Genomic DNA, 16,718 nt, shown 5'->3' with positions numbered 1-16,718 from the left:
GCTAGTTGGCCCCAAAACCTGCATTAAGGCGTATTAATTTCTATTAAGTGTTTAATATCTTTGAAGGAATTTGGTTTATTTGGAAGTGAGGTGAGGCAGGAGCAGGGTAGTTAGTTGGCAGGTGGTAACCATGAAAGAAGGACAGGTGGGTAGAACAATATAACAGAGAAAGGAGTATTGGAGAGGGATATCTGCACCCACTTGAATTCGACACAAATGACTTCCCTTGTGACTGCCCAGTAGCTTATTAGGGAAGAATTATTTGACAGGAAGAAGGGTCAGTGGTTATTGTACTGACTTTGGACTTGGAAGACCTAGATAAAATTCCCAGCTCTGCCACAGACACCCTGTGTGGCCTTGGCCAAGTCGCTTAGTCTCATTATCCCTCAGTCTCCTATCTATACAGTTTCCCACAGGACTCCTGGCTTCTGTTTCTAGCCTGGTCCCAGCTTCTGCAAATGTATTTGTTAGTTTCCGATCTTCAGCAAATATTTTGGAAATGCAGTTTTTGACCTCTGGGTTGTTTGTAATCTGCTTGTTTGGACTGTTCTGTATTTGATATTTGCTGCGTGTGCTTGGTCGCATGGGGTGCATCTAGACTACCGGGGGGGGGGGGGGTTCGAAAAAAGTAGCCTTTTTTCGAAAAATTTTTACCTGCGTCTAGACTACCGCCACGTTCTGTCAACAGTAAATCGAAAGAATGCAGCGGTTTTGTCGGCGGTGATAAACTTCATTCTATGAGGAATAACGCCTTTTTTTGAAAATCATCTTTCGAAGAAAGGTGCTATTCCATGAAAACAGGGCTTTTTCCAAAGAGAGCATCCAGACTCTCTCTTGAAAAAGCAAGCCGCTTTTTTCGAAAAATCTTCTTGTTGTCTAGACACTCTTTTTCGAAAGAGGCTTGCAATCTAGATGTAGTCTTGATTCACGGGGGAGGGGAGGTGTTCTGCTCCCTGATTGGCTGGCTAAAACTTCTTCAGAAACAATGACCCTCGCCTTTCCTATGGCCAGGTTAAAAATTGGTGATGCTAAAATTTATGAAATCGTTGGGTTCTATGAACATCCAGATACTCAAACTGGGCAGGTTGTGCAGCAATAATGAACTGGTTTCTGAGCAGAACCACACCTCTCACTGCAGGTTCTAGCCTCGTAATTGGGACAGCTGATAGGGATTTTGGATGGTAGCTGCAGAGCTTGGCAAACCTGGACCCGCGTCCGAACGCAGTCAGGGCTGGATTAAAGGGGAGGGCTAGCTGGGCAGCTGCCCGGGGCGCCAGCCTGTGGGGGGGTGCCTGATTGAAGTGGTAAGGGGCGCCATGCGCCCGGGGACGGGGCCACACATAGGGTGCGCGGAGCCCCTGACCACTTCAATCAGGCGCCCCCCATAGGCTGGCACCCAGGGGTGGGGCTGTGCATGTGTCGCGCGCCCGCTGCCCAGGACGCAAGTATGGCTCAGTCCAGCACTGAATGCAGTCCCATTGGAATGGCTTGCAACATTGCAACATTAAATATACATCAGCTTGGGACATGTCCACATGCTGGGAACCCACCAGCCTTCTTGGGCAGGACTTGACCAGCCATGCCTGCCCACGGCCAGTTCCTGCCAACCTCCTGCCCTTTATTATCATTGTTACTTACCGTGGGCATTGTGTTAGCACCTAGTTGTGCTAGTTATGGCCCAGGATCTGTTGTGCTAAGTGCAAACCAAACCAAAAGACTGTCCCTGCCCCCAAAGACTTTATAGTCTAAATATGTGCTGGGATTTCTAGGCTGACGTCTCAACTCAATGACTTCGTAAGCCAAATGCTGTCGCAGTGCCAAGCCGCCGAATGGAACTGTCTACGTCTGGGTTTTGGATGGTTCTGCTGGGCTCTCCCATGCAATCCTTTCTCGCAGCCCGTGCTGCAGCGGAGCTGGGAGGTGGGTCATGCGGCATCTTTGTCGCATTTAGGTTTGTGGACTGTGATCCTGCATGTGGAGAAGCCTTGTGCTTTGGAAGAATATAGCGCCTGGGAAGCCTCGCCTCCAGCCACTTTGCATGGTGGGCTGAATTTATAACCCTGACCCCTTCCTGCCCTGCCTCTGGGATGAGCTTTTTTTTTTTTAAAAAAAGAGAGATCTGATGGGGCCAGCTCTGTTGGCTCATTCCCCTCAGGCTCCTGGAAGAACAGTAACCAGAGTGTAGTACAGTCCAGTGCCTGCTGGAGAGCTCATGACGCAGAACTCCTGGGCATATTCAGCTCAGAATCCAATCTTTGGATTCCCTGTCGGAGGGATCTGAACCAGAACTCCAGCTCTGATCCTTCTCCCGTTTGACAGACTTTTGGCTCCGGATCAGAACTACCTGGCTAAATCTCTAAGCATTTCCAAACTGGGCTGGGGGTTGATAACTATATTTCTGGTTTGTCACTGGTAGAAGGAGCATCTCTTCCCAGGTCAGGAACAGGAGAGGGCTCTGGAGTCAGGTAAGTATCACTGCTCCCCTTGTACAGATGAGCAAATCAGGGTGCATCGAGTTATCACAATGAGGTGTTATTGGCGCCGAGGAAAGAAACCCCCAAGTCCTGACTCTCACGCCCACTCCCCAGCAGATCACACATCCTCCCACAGGCAGAAATTGAACCCAGAAGCCTGACTCCTAGTTTTGTCACACTGTAACCCTGCAGAACAATGTATTTAAATAGGTATGGGCCAGTGGCTTTCAACCTGTTTTCATTAGGGGGTCCCTAAATATTTGGAATGGAGATGTAGCTCCCTGGTGCTATCTTAGACAGTCTGTGGATTCCAGCGGTCCAGAGACCATGGGTTGCAAACCACTGTACCGGCAGCAGGTGTCTGCTGTTGTCTCTGACACACTTGAGTAGCCCCATCTTGCTGCCTGCTGGAAGTCAATGGTGAAAACTCCCATGGTGGCTTGTGGTCACCCACATTTTTCCCCTGGAGGCGCAGTGAAGAGCACCGTGTTTCCCAATGGCGCCTCTCACTGGTTCCTCCCAATGTGGAGACCTTCCTGGCTTCTTTGGCTCATTCCAGAAACCACAGCTACAATGGGTCAGTATTTAATTGAGCAGCAAGCTGGCGTTTCTGTCTGTTATGTCGACATCATAACGTAAAGTGAATACAAGCCCCACTTTGTCACAGTCCGGGTTCTAGACACCCCCACACACACCAGCCTGGGCTAGCTGAAGGCAGGTAACCCTTCACAGTAAGACATCAACCTCCAGAACTCAGGTGTGGTGGGTTCCAGTCTCCCCTGCCTGGCTGGGCCACACAACCCACCCCATCACACTGCCCTTCCTTCAGCTGGCCTAGGGCTGTACCCACAACTGTAAGCTCCAGAGGCTGATACCTCACCCATTTGGCTACTAGAGGATATCCCTAGCAGCCTTGCTCATCCCCATATATTTAAGCCTGGGGAATGAGCCACCAGGTTTCACAGGAACCCAACTATCTAATGATTTGTGTGATTATTTTTCTTGGGCTGTTTTCTATGTGCACATGAGGGATGAACTACTATGTGTGTCACCCCGACTGAGGAAGGAGTGGTGAGTCCGAGTCCCACCGTAGTCTGTAAACCATAGAGGCAGCACCTACTACAGCTGCTTGCTAAAAGGGTTGCCCTTTTAGTGGTAGTGGCTTGTGCTTTTAGAGCTGAAGGGCCAGGTTCAAACCCCATTGTCAGCACAAGCAGGGTCACTAGATCGTGCTGGTCTTGGCTTGGCACTTCCTTGTGCAGCATGGCAGCCGGTGGAAACTCAATGACAAGGACCAGCGGTCATTATTTCAGCCTTGAGATGGTGAAAAGCCCTGTAACTCCACAGCGGACCAAGGGCTCATGTAGTAGACTTGGGCAGAGCCTCAGGGGACCATTCTTGTTGTTTAACAGTTACGCTGCAGCACGGCCAAGAGGCCTCAGCCATGTCAGGGCTCCGTTGTGCTAGCTGCTGTGCAAGAAGAGAGTAAATGACAGCCTGATTCCTGCTAGGAAGGGGAAAATACTATGTTTGTACCTGCAGCTAAAAGCCCACCAGCTGTAGGTTGTCTCCAGTGCATGGAAGTAGCACCACTACTTGCTTGGATGCTATTCAGACTTGCACCCAGCCGGGGAGAAGGGACAGCACATGGAGCAGCAGCTGGAGAGACTGGTGCATGGTTGGCAAGGAGTACATGGCAGCTGAGGGGAAGAGAGGGTCTGGAGATGGAGGGAGAAAGAATGTGGGCAGGAAGGGAAGCTTTCGCATTGTCTCCTCAGTGCTCAATTTGGGTCAAGGGGAGGTTATGTCACTCCGTGAAATCCACCCAAACTGGGTCAGAACCAGCTCCAAACTCATAGGCTCCCTTCCTTGTCCGAGCTTCCCCCCGCCTTTTAGTTCAGGAAGCGGGACGCTGCCACCACCATGGGAGAACAGCCTAAGGCTTCTTAGCAGAGCTCTCCCGCTAATCTGTGACATATGGTGGCGTACATGACCCTGATCTGTTAATACTGTAAGCTTTGGTCCTGCCTCCCCACCCACCCTCCTCAGAGATGAAGTGGATGGAAAAAGTCAGCGTCATCTCCCGGGAGAAACTAGATTGTCCCCAAAGCTGTGTGCGCATGGGGCAGGGGCGGAGGGAGGTTTTATAGGGGGCTGCAGGACAGGAACGGAAGGCCAAGGGGTGGGAAGAATGATATCTTTATCGCCAGCAGGCTCTGATCCTCCAGCTTTGGACTGAAAGGACAGAGAAGTAGGACATAGCTAGAATATCCAGGTCATTGAAGCGAGGGGTGTCCTGGGGTAAGGGTTCCAGAGAGGAAGGCTACCTTCTTGGAAAGGGGCTGATGTCATCTTGGTACGCGAGTGAGGCGTGACCGTGAGGCACTGAGTCACAGAATGATCCAGCCTGATTCCTTTCTCCTCCTTAGACTCTCCTCAGGCTCCTCGCTGGTGGAACACAGACACTCCTGCGGTCCAGAGAGCTCCCTTGCGATCACACCTTGAAGATGCTTTTCCCTGAAGGTATTTTATGTCTCTCCAGAGAGTCGGAAGAGTTTTTAAATATACCGAAATCAGATTCCCTCACAATGAGCCGATTTCAGAAGGTTCAGAATTCAGGCCCCATTGACCTGAGCATCCAAAAGTTTGTGTGTTTCTTTGAACTTTTATTTGCAGAGTGGCCCCTGCCTATCGGTGATCTAGGGAGCTGCAAAAGGCAACAGATTCTAGAGTGGCTGAGTTGGCCCAGCTGCCCTTCATCATAGAACACTAGAACTAGAAGGGACCTTGAGAGGTGATCAAGTCCAGTCCCCTGTCCTTATGGCAGGACCAAGCACCATCTACATCATCCCTGATAGATGAATGTCTAACCTGTTCCTTCCTTAGTGGAGCACTTTGCATTTGTCCTTATTAAACTTCATCCTATTTACCTCAGACCATTTCTCCAGTTTGTCCAGATCATTTTGAATTATGACCCTTTCTTCCAAAGCACTTGCAACCCCTCCCAGTTTGGTAGCATCTGCAAACTTTATAAGCGTACTCTCTATGCCGTCATCAAAATCATTGATGAAAATATTGAACAGAACCAGTCCCTAAACAGACCCCTGCAGAACCCCACTGGTTATGCCCTTTCAGCATAATTGTGGACCATTAATAACTACTCTCTGAGAACAGTTATCCAGTGAGTTAAGGACCCACCTTATAGTAGCCCCCTCTAGATTGTATTTCCCTACGTTATTGATAAGAAGGTCATGCGAGACATGTCACATGCCTTACTAAAGTCTAGCTATACCACGTCCACCACTTCCCCCATATCCACAAGGCTTGATATCCTATCAAAGAAAGCTATCAGATTGGTTTGACATGATTTGTTCTTTACAATCCATGTTGGCTATTACCTATCACCTTCTTATCTTACAGATGTTTGCAGATGGATTCCTTAATTTCTTGTTCCATTATCTTCCCTGGCACAGAAGTTAAACTGACTGGTCTGTAGTTTCCTGGTTGTTCTTATTTACCATTTTATAGATAGGCACTAGATTTTTCATTTTCCAGTCTTCTGGTATCTCTCCCGACTTCCATGACTTTTCAAAGATGATAGCTAAAGGCTCAGAAACCTCCTCCTTGAGTATTCAAAGATGCATTTCATCAGTCCCTGGTGACTTGCAGACATCCAACTTGTCTACGTATGTTTAACTTGTACTTTTATTTTAACTTCTAAATGTAAAACCATTTCCACTAGCATTCACTGTGTCAGGCATCCCATCACCATCCATCTTCTTGATGAAAACTGAAACCAAGAAGTCATTAAGCACCTCTGCCATTTCCAAGTTTCCTGTTATTGTTTCTCCCTCCTCACTGAGCAATGGGCCTACCTTGTCCTTGGTCTTCCTCTTGCTCGTAATATACTTGTAGAACATCTTCTTGTTACCCTTTATGCCTCTAGCTAGATTTATCTGCTTTTGTGCCTTTGCCTTTCTAATCTTGCCCCTGCATATCTGTGTTGTTTGCTTATAATCATCCTTTGTAATTTGACCTAGTTTCCACTTTTTATGTCTCCTTTTTGGTTTTTAGATCATGTAAGATTTTCTGGTTGATCCAAGGTAGTCTCCTGCCATACTTTCTATCTTTCCTACTCAGCAGAATAGCTTTTAGGGCCTTATTAGTGTCCCTTTTAAAACTGCCAACTTGCTTCAGTTGTTTTTTCCCCTCAGTCTTGCTTCCCGTGTTTACCTTAACTACCAGCTCTCTGAGTTGACTAAAATCTGCCTTCCTGAAATCCACTGTCTCTATTTTGCTGTCCTCCTTTCTACCATCCCTTAGAACCATAAGAGTGAATGGTGTTACAATCTGGCACGTGAGGTCATACTACCCTGCAGATCTGCCCTGGCCACCCCAGGACATTAGGGAGGGGCAGCTGGGCTAAATCTGGGCCTATGAGGTGTGGGGCTAACACTTAAGTTTTGCCTAGGGCAACAGATAGTGTCAAGCAGCCTCTGAAAATGGGGCTGGGAATCTCATGGGAGTATGAATTTCCACCTTACAGCCATATGTTCACAAGAAGAGCTTTGCTGAATAATTGGGGGAGGAGGAGGAGGAGGAACAAAACCAGATGTTTCTGGACTTCTAAGAAGGTTCAGCTGGAGTTTGGGTAGAAAATGGTATTGACGCCAATGAGATTCACACACAGAAACTACTATACCTGAAGGACTAGCTAGAAATCCCTAGACTTATGTACAATTTTGGAGGCTAAAAGTCAAGAGGAATGTATTCAGTTTTAACTCAGGTCTCATGAGGCAAAAGACTAGGGTAGTAACTCAGCATGTGTGCATCCTCACATGTGCATGAATGTTACCTGATCTAATAGGATGCCATAGAAAAAGCTTTTTGATTTTTCAGTAAAACTGGGCTCCTGGCACAATGTTCAGGCCTGAATTCATCTCCAATGGAAGCCCACGCACCAGGCTGAAGTTATAAAACTTAAAGACACAGAACAGAATTTTCAAATGCACCCTTACAGGCTTTCAGTAGCTCTTATGCCCCTAAACTACTAGGTGTTTTTGAAAATTGTAACCAATGTTACATGTACAGTGCTGGGGTGTTGGTGAATTGGAGGCTCTGTGCTTGCTGGAACCCAAAGTACGTCTAGACTACATGGCTCCGTCGACAGAGCCATGTAGATTTGTTTGTTCGGCAAAGGGAAATGAAGCCGCGATTTAAATAATCGCAGCTTCATTTAAATTTAAATGGCTGCCCCGCTCTGACGAATAGCTGTTTGTTGACCTCCCCGGTAAACTTCATCCTACGAGGCGTAACGGGGAGGTCGATAAAGGGCTTTCAGGTCGGCGCGGGAGCGTCCAGACTAGCGCGCTGAGCCGCAAACAGCTGATCAGCGCGGCTCAGCGCGGCAGCCATTTAAATATAAATGAAACCGCGATTATTTAAATTGCGGCTTCATTTCCCTCTGCTGATCATCCTAATCTACATGGCTCCATCGACGGAGCCATGTATTTTAGACACTCCCTTACAGGCTTTCAGTAGCTCTTATGCCCCTAAACTACTAGGTGTTTTTGAAAATTGTAACCAATGTTACATGTACAGTGTCGGGGTGTTGGTGAATTGGAGGCTCTGTGCTTGCTGGAACCCAGAGATAAAGTCTAGGGATCATACACTCAGCGGATGTAATTCAGAGTATCCCCATGGATTTCTATTTAGGCTCCAGGGATGAGGCTGGCACATTTCTTTCCAGCATCCTCATTCTTTTCATGAGTTCAGTGTTCTCCCCTTGCAGCATAAGGTTATCTTGTAGGTGGAGCAAAGACCAAGCTCTCTATGGCAAACTGTGGTCCTCAGTTGACATGGATTTAGAGTTCTCGCTAGGTCAGCAGCAAACTGGTATCTAAAGGCCTCAAGTCAACTCGGGGGAGGAAAATGATACGGGGCGGACGGCTGGTATCTGATCTCAGATTGCTCCAACTTTCTATGCACAGTAACGAAAACAGAAAGTGAGAACTTTAAGCTGGTATCTGTTAGGCCAGGACACCTGATATGAGACCTCTCAGGGAGATTGGCGTGAGTTAATGAACTGGTAAATTGCCAGTAAATGGAGAAATTAGGCCATGATTTAAAGGGGGCAGAGAGTTAATTGCTCCCTTTTCGCCAGTGCAGTTCCACTGCTGTTTGCTTTCTGTAAAAGGAAGGGTTTCCTTCAGGCAGTCACACCCCATGCACACCCTGCAGTATGCTCTTTGGGGCAGGGACTCTTCCTCGGTGTTTGTATAGCATTCAGCTCCAAGGGGCCCTGAGTATGCTTGGCAGTCTCTGGGTCCTAACATAATGCACGTGAAAATAATAAATGGGAAACTCTTCATACAAAGGCTGTGAAATGTGCTGGACTGGGAACAGCATTTACATGCCACATGACTTACATCACTGGGTTGACAGCCCTGCAAATCCCAGTTCTCTTTCTGCAGAATCGGGTACTGCTGGGGGATAGATGGTGATTAAGGCACAAGATGGGGACCCAAGAGGCCTGGGAGTTAATGCCTGTAACTCCCAGCTTCCCTCCCCTAATGGAATCAGTCTGTTACAATAGCTGAAACAAAATACAGGATTATGTAGCACTTTAAAGACTAACAAGATGGTTTATTAGGTGATGAGCTTTCGTGGGCCAGGCCCACTTCCTCAGATCAAATAGTGATGGCCCACGAAAGCTCATCACCTAATAAACCATCTTGTTAGTCTTTAAAGTGCTACATAGTCCTGAATTTGGTTCAGCTACACCAGACTAACACGGCTACATTTCTATCACTCTGTTACCTTCTCGTGCAAGACTAACCTATTGTATTTTGGCAGCCCTGGTAGTGGCCTCGGACTGCTAATCTAGGCATGCCTCACTAGGAATATTGCCACTCACTGCAAGTGATGTGTGTACATAAGAGTGGAATTATTTCAGGGCAAAAGTCTACCCTTAAAAACCAGAAGCCAGTGCTTGTACCTCTGGTTAGGTTTTTAACGAATGCCCTGACCTGGAGGAGAAGAGCAAATTGGGGACTGTCGCAGGATTCCTTAGCGCCCCCGCCCCCTCAAAGGAAGAGTCCCCATGGCCGATAGGAGCTGGCGAGCTGAGCAGCTTGTGAGCTCACCTGACGGGAAAGGGGTTACAATGAGATAAAGCTGGCCTGTTATGGAGACCATATGGAAGGGGAAGAAAACCCTTGAGCCTGTAATTGGATTCCTTCCCAGAAGCTCCGGGTGGAGCTGAGGCTGAGTGGAAGTGACAGGTCATGATCGGTGGGGTGCTGTCGACCACGCTGCCCAAAGCAGGATGTGTTTACACAAACCAGTAGATCAGTCCATTAGGCTGGATCAAATAGCTTTAAATGTGTGGCCGGGCGAAGTAGAGCACAGCTCTCTGTTACCATTCAGTTGGTGTTTTCAAGTCGGGATTAGCTCGCCTGCAGGTGACAGCTCGAAGCAGACACTCCTAGCCCTCTGGCGGCTATAGGGATGCATGCTGTTCCTCTTTGGCCTGCGTGGTTTGTCCGTCTTCCACCCTTCCAGGGTTGTTTCCAGGAGGAGGAGAAACCGCTGCTACAAATCAGATGTATTCTTGGTGTCATCAAGCACCCCCGAAGTCCTGTCCCCCTCAACACACTCCCGGGACAGGCAGCTTGCTTGCTCAGAAATCTCCCTTTTGGCCCCTCCACTGGGCTCTGTGCCCAAGACTTGCTGTCTCTGTTTCCTTCCTGGGTCCTGCTCACAGCTCCTTCTCCAGACTTCCTGCTGGGATGCTCAGGTTTGCAAGGAACCCAGCAAAAACGCAAGAGCCCTTGAAAGATCAGTCAGCTGCATGTGTTGTGTGTGGATCAAGCAGCCCTTCCCCCCCCCCCATCTCCCATCCCTTTCATGGGCCTCCCCACTTCTGAGCAATGGCATCTCTGTGACGGCCACTGTAATTGCTTATATGGAAAAGGACAGTTGTCTGGGACACAGTTGTTTTCTGCCCACAGAAGGAGGGATCCTACAATGGCTGCTAGGGTTGCCAGATGGTTTAACAAAAAATGCTGAACATTCCTCCCCCTCCCCCTCCAAAAAAAAACCAGGAAAAAATTCTGTTGAGCAAAAAAAATGGGGGGGGGGAGAACAAAGTTGCTGAGCAGAAAAAAAAAAGTTCTGTGCCTTTAAATGTCCCCACGCTCACTCCCCCATCAGACGCAGCAAGGGAAAATTGCCCCCGCCAGGCTTGCATCCAAGGGAAACAGGAAATACCAGACATTTTACATGTCCAGTATTTTCTGGGGTTTTTTTACCAGACGGGGGACCTGAATAACAGACAGTCTGGGCAAAAACCTAACGGCTGCAGGCCTTGGCACTGTCAGTGGGTTTTTTAAAAGTCAGTAAAACAGGAAGTAGCATATTGTATTGCCTGAGAAGAGACAGCTTAGATCGTATCACTTGCTATTGCTACGTGTCACGGATATTGGAAACCCAGTGCAGCACATACACTTTTTCATGTGTCTGTTAGCTGCTGTGAAACAAACCGAAGACATCTTCTAACATGGGGGATCAGCAGGGCAAGCAGGAAAATGTGTCTGCTCCCATGAGGCCTTCCCTGGCTTGCTGCTGAAATTAACTCTGAGCAAGCCTTCCACCCCGCTTTGGTCTGAAAGATCACACCATGTTCAGGAAGGAGCAGCATCATATGTCTAGACTACATGCCTCTGTTGGCAGAGACATTTAAATATCTCCAGCTTCATCAAAATAAAAATGAAGGTTTACAGGAGCGGTGGACAAAGGCTTTCCCTGTTGACCGATCCGCATCTTGACTCGCGTGCTGTGCCGACGATCAGCTGAGCCGGCACAGCACAGCGGCCATTTTTATTTTAATGAAGCTGGGGATATTTTATTTTAATAAAGCGGGAATACCCCGCTTCATTGACTATGTCGGGTAGCCTATTTTACATGCCTCTGCCGACAGAGGCGTGTAGTCTAGACATAGCCCTAGTGGCAGAGGTAGAGGAGAAGGAGTCAGAAGATCTGCCTCTCATTGGGTCACCGTATAGTCCAACATATTCAAACTTGAGAGACTAACTTTAGGCACGTAAAATAAAAATTGCCTGATTTTTCAAGGGTACGGAGCCTTGGACTTAAACAGGAATTGTGTGCACGCAGCACATGTGTTTTTACCTGTTACATGTAACGTGGTACCTAGCACACAGGAACCTCCATCATGGGTCAGTGTTCCATTGTGCTAGGTGCTGTACAGACAGAATAAAAGGATGTTCCGTTCCCTAAAGAACTTCTAATCAATATGTTTATTTAGATGCCTAACTATGGATGGTTTGAACCCTTGGGCTTCACCTCTTTGTGCTGGACGCTGTGAGATGTAAAAACTTAAACAAATAACAAATAGTCTAGTAGCACCCTAGAGACTAACAAAACATGTAGATGGGATCATGAGCTTTTGGGGCACAACCCACTTCTTCAGATGACTGAAGTATAAAGAAGAAGTGGGCTGTTCCCACAAAAGTTCATGATGCCATCTACATGTTTGGTTAGTCTTTGAAGTGCTACCAGACTGTTTTTTAAGTTTTTCCTATTACAGACTAACTCAGCTACCCCTCTGAAGTCTCTGAGATGTGTGTAGCAATACTTAGACCTATGCTGGGAGGCTTAATTACTCTTTGTCAACCATTGTGAAATCCACGGATTATAGGCACAATTCAAGTACAAATCCTTGCAATTGAACCATGAGTTTGGAGAAGCAAGCACAGCCCACCCTGTCCATCCGACACCACCTTCCACTCCCTTTACCCTGCTGAAACCCAGAGCCCTCCATCTCCCTCCCCCCCCCCCCCCACCGCCGCCAACCGCCCAGACCCAAGATTAAGGTTTTCTGCACCTGGGGCAAGCTACTGAACTGCCCTCAAAAATGATAAAATTATCAATTTTTTGTATTAATTTTATTCCTTGCACATGTTAATTGCACATATACTGAGATTGCAAATAGATGACAGTAAAGATATAAATGAAATAATATTTTAACTTTCTAATTTTTAATTTTGTGCCCCTAAATGTACTGCACCTGGGGCGAGTGCCCCATTTGCCCCACCCTTGTTACAGTTCTGCCCTCCGCCGCCTCCCACGAGTCCCATATCGCAACCCTGGAGCATTGAGTGGGCGGCACATGCCTCCTCCATGCCCCAGAGCATCAGGTGGTGTGCCCCCCCGCCCTGGAGCACTAGGCAACATTGCCCCAGTCCCCCCAGCACTGGGCGACCCCAGCCACAGCAAGTCCCAGCTATATTAGCCCCAGCAGGCTTCTCAGAAGAGGAGCAGCCTGCCTAGGTGGACTGGGACCAACTCGTGGCAAGCAGGAGGAGCAGAGTACAGTGTTCCCTCTAATCTTTTCCATCCATGTGCAGATTTTTTCCATGTGTGGAATAAATTGTGTGTACACCACGAGGAGTAACGGTAGTTCGGAATAGGAAGCCTAATCCGAACTACCTAGTTTGTGCTGCGTGTAGCCGCGGGCACGGAGTCCGAACTCGTGGACATTTAAAAATGGCGGCGCCCGGCAACATGCAAATGAAGCCCGGGAAATTCAAATCCCGGGCTTCATTTGCATGTTCAAATGCCTACATTAACCACCCTAGTTCGAACTAGGGTGGTAGTGTAGACATACCCTCTTTCCCTCTGCTGATATTTATTTTGTAACTAGCAGATGTACCTGGAATTGCTCAGGTCCTTAACTCCATTTTTTTGTTAAAGGAAAATGTGCATGCTTTATGTAAATAGAAATGTAGGGCATGCAGGAGTCAGGGCAGGAGTTTGGATGTGTGGGAAGCTCAGGCCAGTTTCTTGGGATGGGGGGGAGAGGCTGGCAGTGTGGACACCAAGCTGCCTAGTGGCAGATCCCCAGGGCTGGCCGGGGTGACAGAGGTCATGCTGCATGGCTGCCCAAGCTTCAGGGCCACAGTTTGGGTGCACTGTTCTGGCTAGGGCTCACCAGGGCAGGGGCCTTGCCACCCCACCTGTAGCTGTCCAGCACTGGGGCCAAGAGCAAGGTGTGGGATTGGGCTCCAGCTGTGTGCAATGGGAACCGGAACAAGAGGGGTGGGCCAACCATGTCCAACATCTCCACTCCTGCCCCCTGCTGCGCCAATGAGGTTAGAGCTGTCCTGGCCCATCTCTGGCCCTTAGCTGCCCCCTGTGGTCATTATATAGTACAACTGTCCCTCCTACCAGACCCCTCCTGTTCCATTTTATGAGAAACAGTCCCATTCCAGGCACATCTCATTGTCCCAACACAACCAAACCCTGACCTTGTTTTAAGTTAGGTTAAGAGGAAGCTTCATCCAGATTTGGTGTCCTGGCTCTTACTGTTTAAGAGGAATTCTTAAATAAACAGACTCACTCACTCAGAGACAGACAAACACTCTCAAATGTATAGTAGATTGGTGGTCCTAGCTCTTACCATTTAAGAGGAATTTTTGAATAAATGAATTCACAGACAGACTCACAGACAGAAAAATGCACACATCTATCTATCTATCTATCTATCTATCTATCTGTTCCATAACTCTAGTGTTTAACTTAAGCATTTTGAAGTTTTTCATATGAAAGAGGCCCTACCTTAGGCAAAATTCCCCTTGATCTGAATGGGAATTTTACGAGGTTTGGGGCAGATCCTGCAATCACCTCCCTGGTGCCCATGCAGCTCAGATTGCAGGATCAGGGGGTCAAATCATGGTCCCGGTGAAACCAGCAGGAGGTTTGCCACTGGTGATTTCACACAGCTTGCAGCACTGCATTTCAGTTCTGGGTGAGTCTCCGCTCTCTCTCATGTGGTTCTTTGACTCCCCTTTGCCCAATGTTGTAAGTGTACATCCACGATACCAGAGCTAGACATTATTATTCTTCTTGGACTCTTGCCTCTCCCCCTCTCCCCCCTCCCCCCCCCACCTCTCTGCAGGCACCTAGCTGGATTTTCCCGTGTCCCTGCAGAACGAATCAATGCCTTGCTGGTGTGAAACATGATAAAGAACTAAATAGAGAATTCTTATCCCTAGTTGCAGATAAACCGTAACATTCACCACAAAGGGTTCCTGGAATGAAACAGGCACCTTTCCATTGAAAGTGCCGATAAATCCTATGCATCTAAGGCTAGCTTAATCCAGCTCAAGTTATCAGAAAATCTCTAGGGAGCCAGCAGCACAGAGAACAGCTGTTTCTTGTCATGCTACTGTTCGCAAGTTGACAGATAATCTCTTTGGGCCAGACTGACACAGTGCTCAAGATTGAATCCCGGAGTTCTGTCACCTGTGCGTTAACACTTTGTTCCCCCCTCTGGAAAAACATCCTTTGGCATCAGGGAGGGTTAGAATCATAGAATCCTAGAGCTGGAAGAGACCTCATAGGGTCATCAAGGCCAACACCCTGCCCAAGGCAGGACCAACCCCAACTCAATCAACCCAGCCAGGGCTTTGTCAAGCCGGGACTTAAAAACCTCTAGGGATGGAGAGTCCACCTCCTCCCTTGGGTTGTGCCCAACGAAAGGCTGTGCCCTGGAGTGTGGTGATCATGGTCTCTTTCCAGCTGAGCAAGGACCTCATTTTGATCCTCAGTGTGAGACTCACATAGGTTATCTTCCGGCCGATCTGGCTGTGCAAAAAGCCCACTGACTGTGCTATTTAATGCACTCCTTGGTGGCTTAGCATTTCATCTTGCTTTTCCTAACCCGATCTTCCGTTCTTCACTACAGGAATGATGCAGAGGGGGCAGGGAGAAGTAATAAGAAAATAAAAGCTCAGAGGGTGGCTTGTGTGTTTGAAGGCTAAATTGCACTTGTGTGTAATCTTAATAAACATTCTCTGGCAGTGGAGAAATTAACTCATTTCTGAAATGCTAAGTGACTTACCTGCCCCTAGAGTTACAGCGTCGGATTGAACTGGTCAGCGGCACACAGTGTTTTCCATTTACCAGCCTTCCCCTAGCTGCCTGTGGAGTTACCCTCGCAAGTGGAGGACCAGTATTAAGTAGAATAGTGATAGAAATGTAGCCGTGTTAGTCTGGGGTAGTTGAAGCAAAATGCAGGACAATGTAGCACTTTAAAGACTAACAAGATGGTTTATTAAGTGAGCTTTCGTGGGCCAGACCCACTTCCTCAGATCAAATACTTTTTGATAGTATTTGATCTGAGGAAGTGGGTCTGGCCCACGAAAGCTCATCATCTAATAAACCATCTTGTTAGTCTTTAAAGTGCTACATTGTCCTGCATTTTGCTAGTATTAAGTAGGCCTGTCATGATTATGAGGGTTAGCCAGCAGCCTGGGGACTAAGGAGTTAACTACACCTAGCCAGGTGGAGTGGCCAATAGGAATGTAGGTAGGACTTTCAAACGGGGACAAAGGAATTTGGTTTTTTCCCTCCTTGGTCTCTGAGAGTTCCTCTGCAGCTACAGAGAGAGAGAAACATGTCTCTCTCTCTCTCCAAGAAACAATTCTTCACTTTCTGTAAGTAGGGTAAAGTTTAGATACATTCGTTAGGTTTTATTGTTTTATGTTTTGGGTATGGGATCTGATGTCTGTGCACTGTTTAAAAGATGTTTGGCTTTTCTTTTTAACTAAGTTCTAGCCCATGGTGTAATTTCTCCAGGAGTATATTTTGTTACCTTTCCATCTAATCATTATGCTTGCAACAGGAATATTGTTGTGATAATAAAAGTTCTTTCTCTTTTCTTTCCATTAACCTGGGACTGGTTAATTGTGGGTCCTGCTTCTTATTTTAGGGGTGAGATTTCCCAAATGATCTTCCCCTGATTTCTTTATTCATATTTGGGTGGTGGCAGCGCAAGTTTTATTCCCAAAATCTAGGTTTTTAAGATTTTGGGGGGAAGTTTTATACCAAAGCCTGGTAGATAAGGTTTTGGGGTACACTTGCTGGCCTCCACTTCTGCATTTATCATGCCAGAGTGGGGAAGGTGCCATGACAAGGCCAATTCAGTCAGTGTGGGTGTAGCCCACTCCCAACAGTGATGAGAAGATGTGACTAGTAAGAGAGAGGGAAATTGCTTTTGTAATCAGCCAGCTATTCCCAGTCCCTATTCAACCCTGGCCTAATTGTGTCAGGTTTGCAAATGAATTGCAACTCTGCAGGTTCTCTTTGAAGTCCAGTTTGGATGGTTTTTGGTTGAAGAATGGCCACTTTGAAATCTCTTCCTGAGCATCAGGGGAAATTAAA

General features: G+C 47.5%; 1 protein-coding gene across 4 annotated transcripts in view; it reads left to right on the top strand.

Annotated features, from left to right (window-relative positions):
* MLN (motilin) overlaps positions 1–16,718 on the top strand; it is a 69,013-nt gene that overhangs the window by 30,681 nt on the left and 21,614 nt on the right. The window contains exon 2 of one of the 4 annotated variants that reach the window (XM_089773573.1): positions 4,904–4,997. The exons of 1 other annotated variant lie outside the window; for it this stretch is intronic. The gene's annotated coding sequence lies outside the window, so the exon portion shown is untranslated. Of the gene's footprint in view, positions 1–4,888; positions 4,998–15,892; positions 15,992–16,718 lie in introns of those variants that run through there. 2 more of the 4 variants (XM_089773574.1, XM_025182739.3) reach the window with 2 other exon arrangements.

Source organism: Pelodiscus sinensis, chromosome 27, assembly GCF_052426305.1.
Source record: "Pelodiscus sinensis isolate ZL-2025 chromosome 27, ASM5242630v1, whole genome shotgun sequence".
Taxonomy (NCBI): Eukaryota; Metazoa; Chordata; order Testudines; family Trionychidae; genus Pelodiscus; species Pelodiscus sinensis.
Note: the sequence above shows the minus strand (reverse complement) of the source record. Positions and strands in the feature narration are given on the sequence as shown.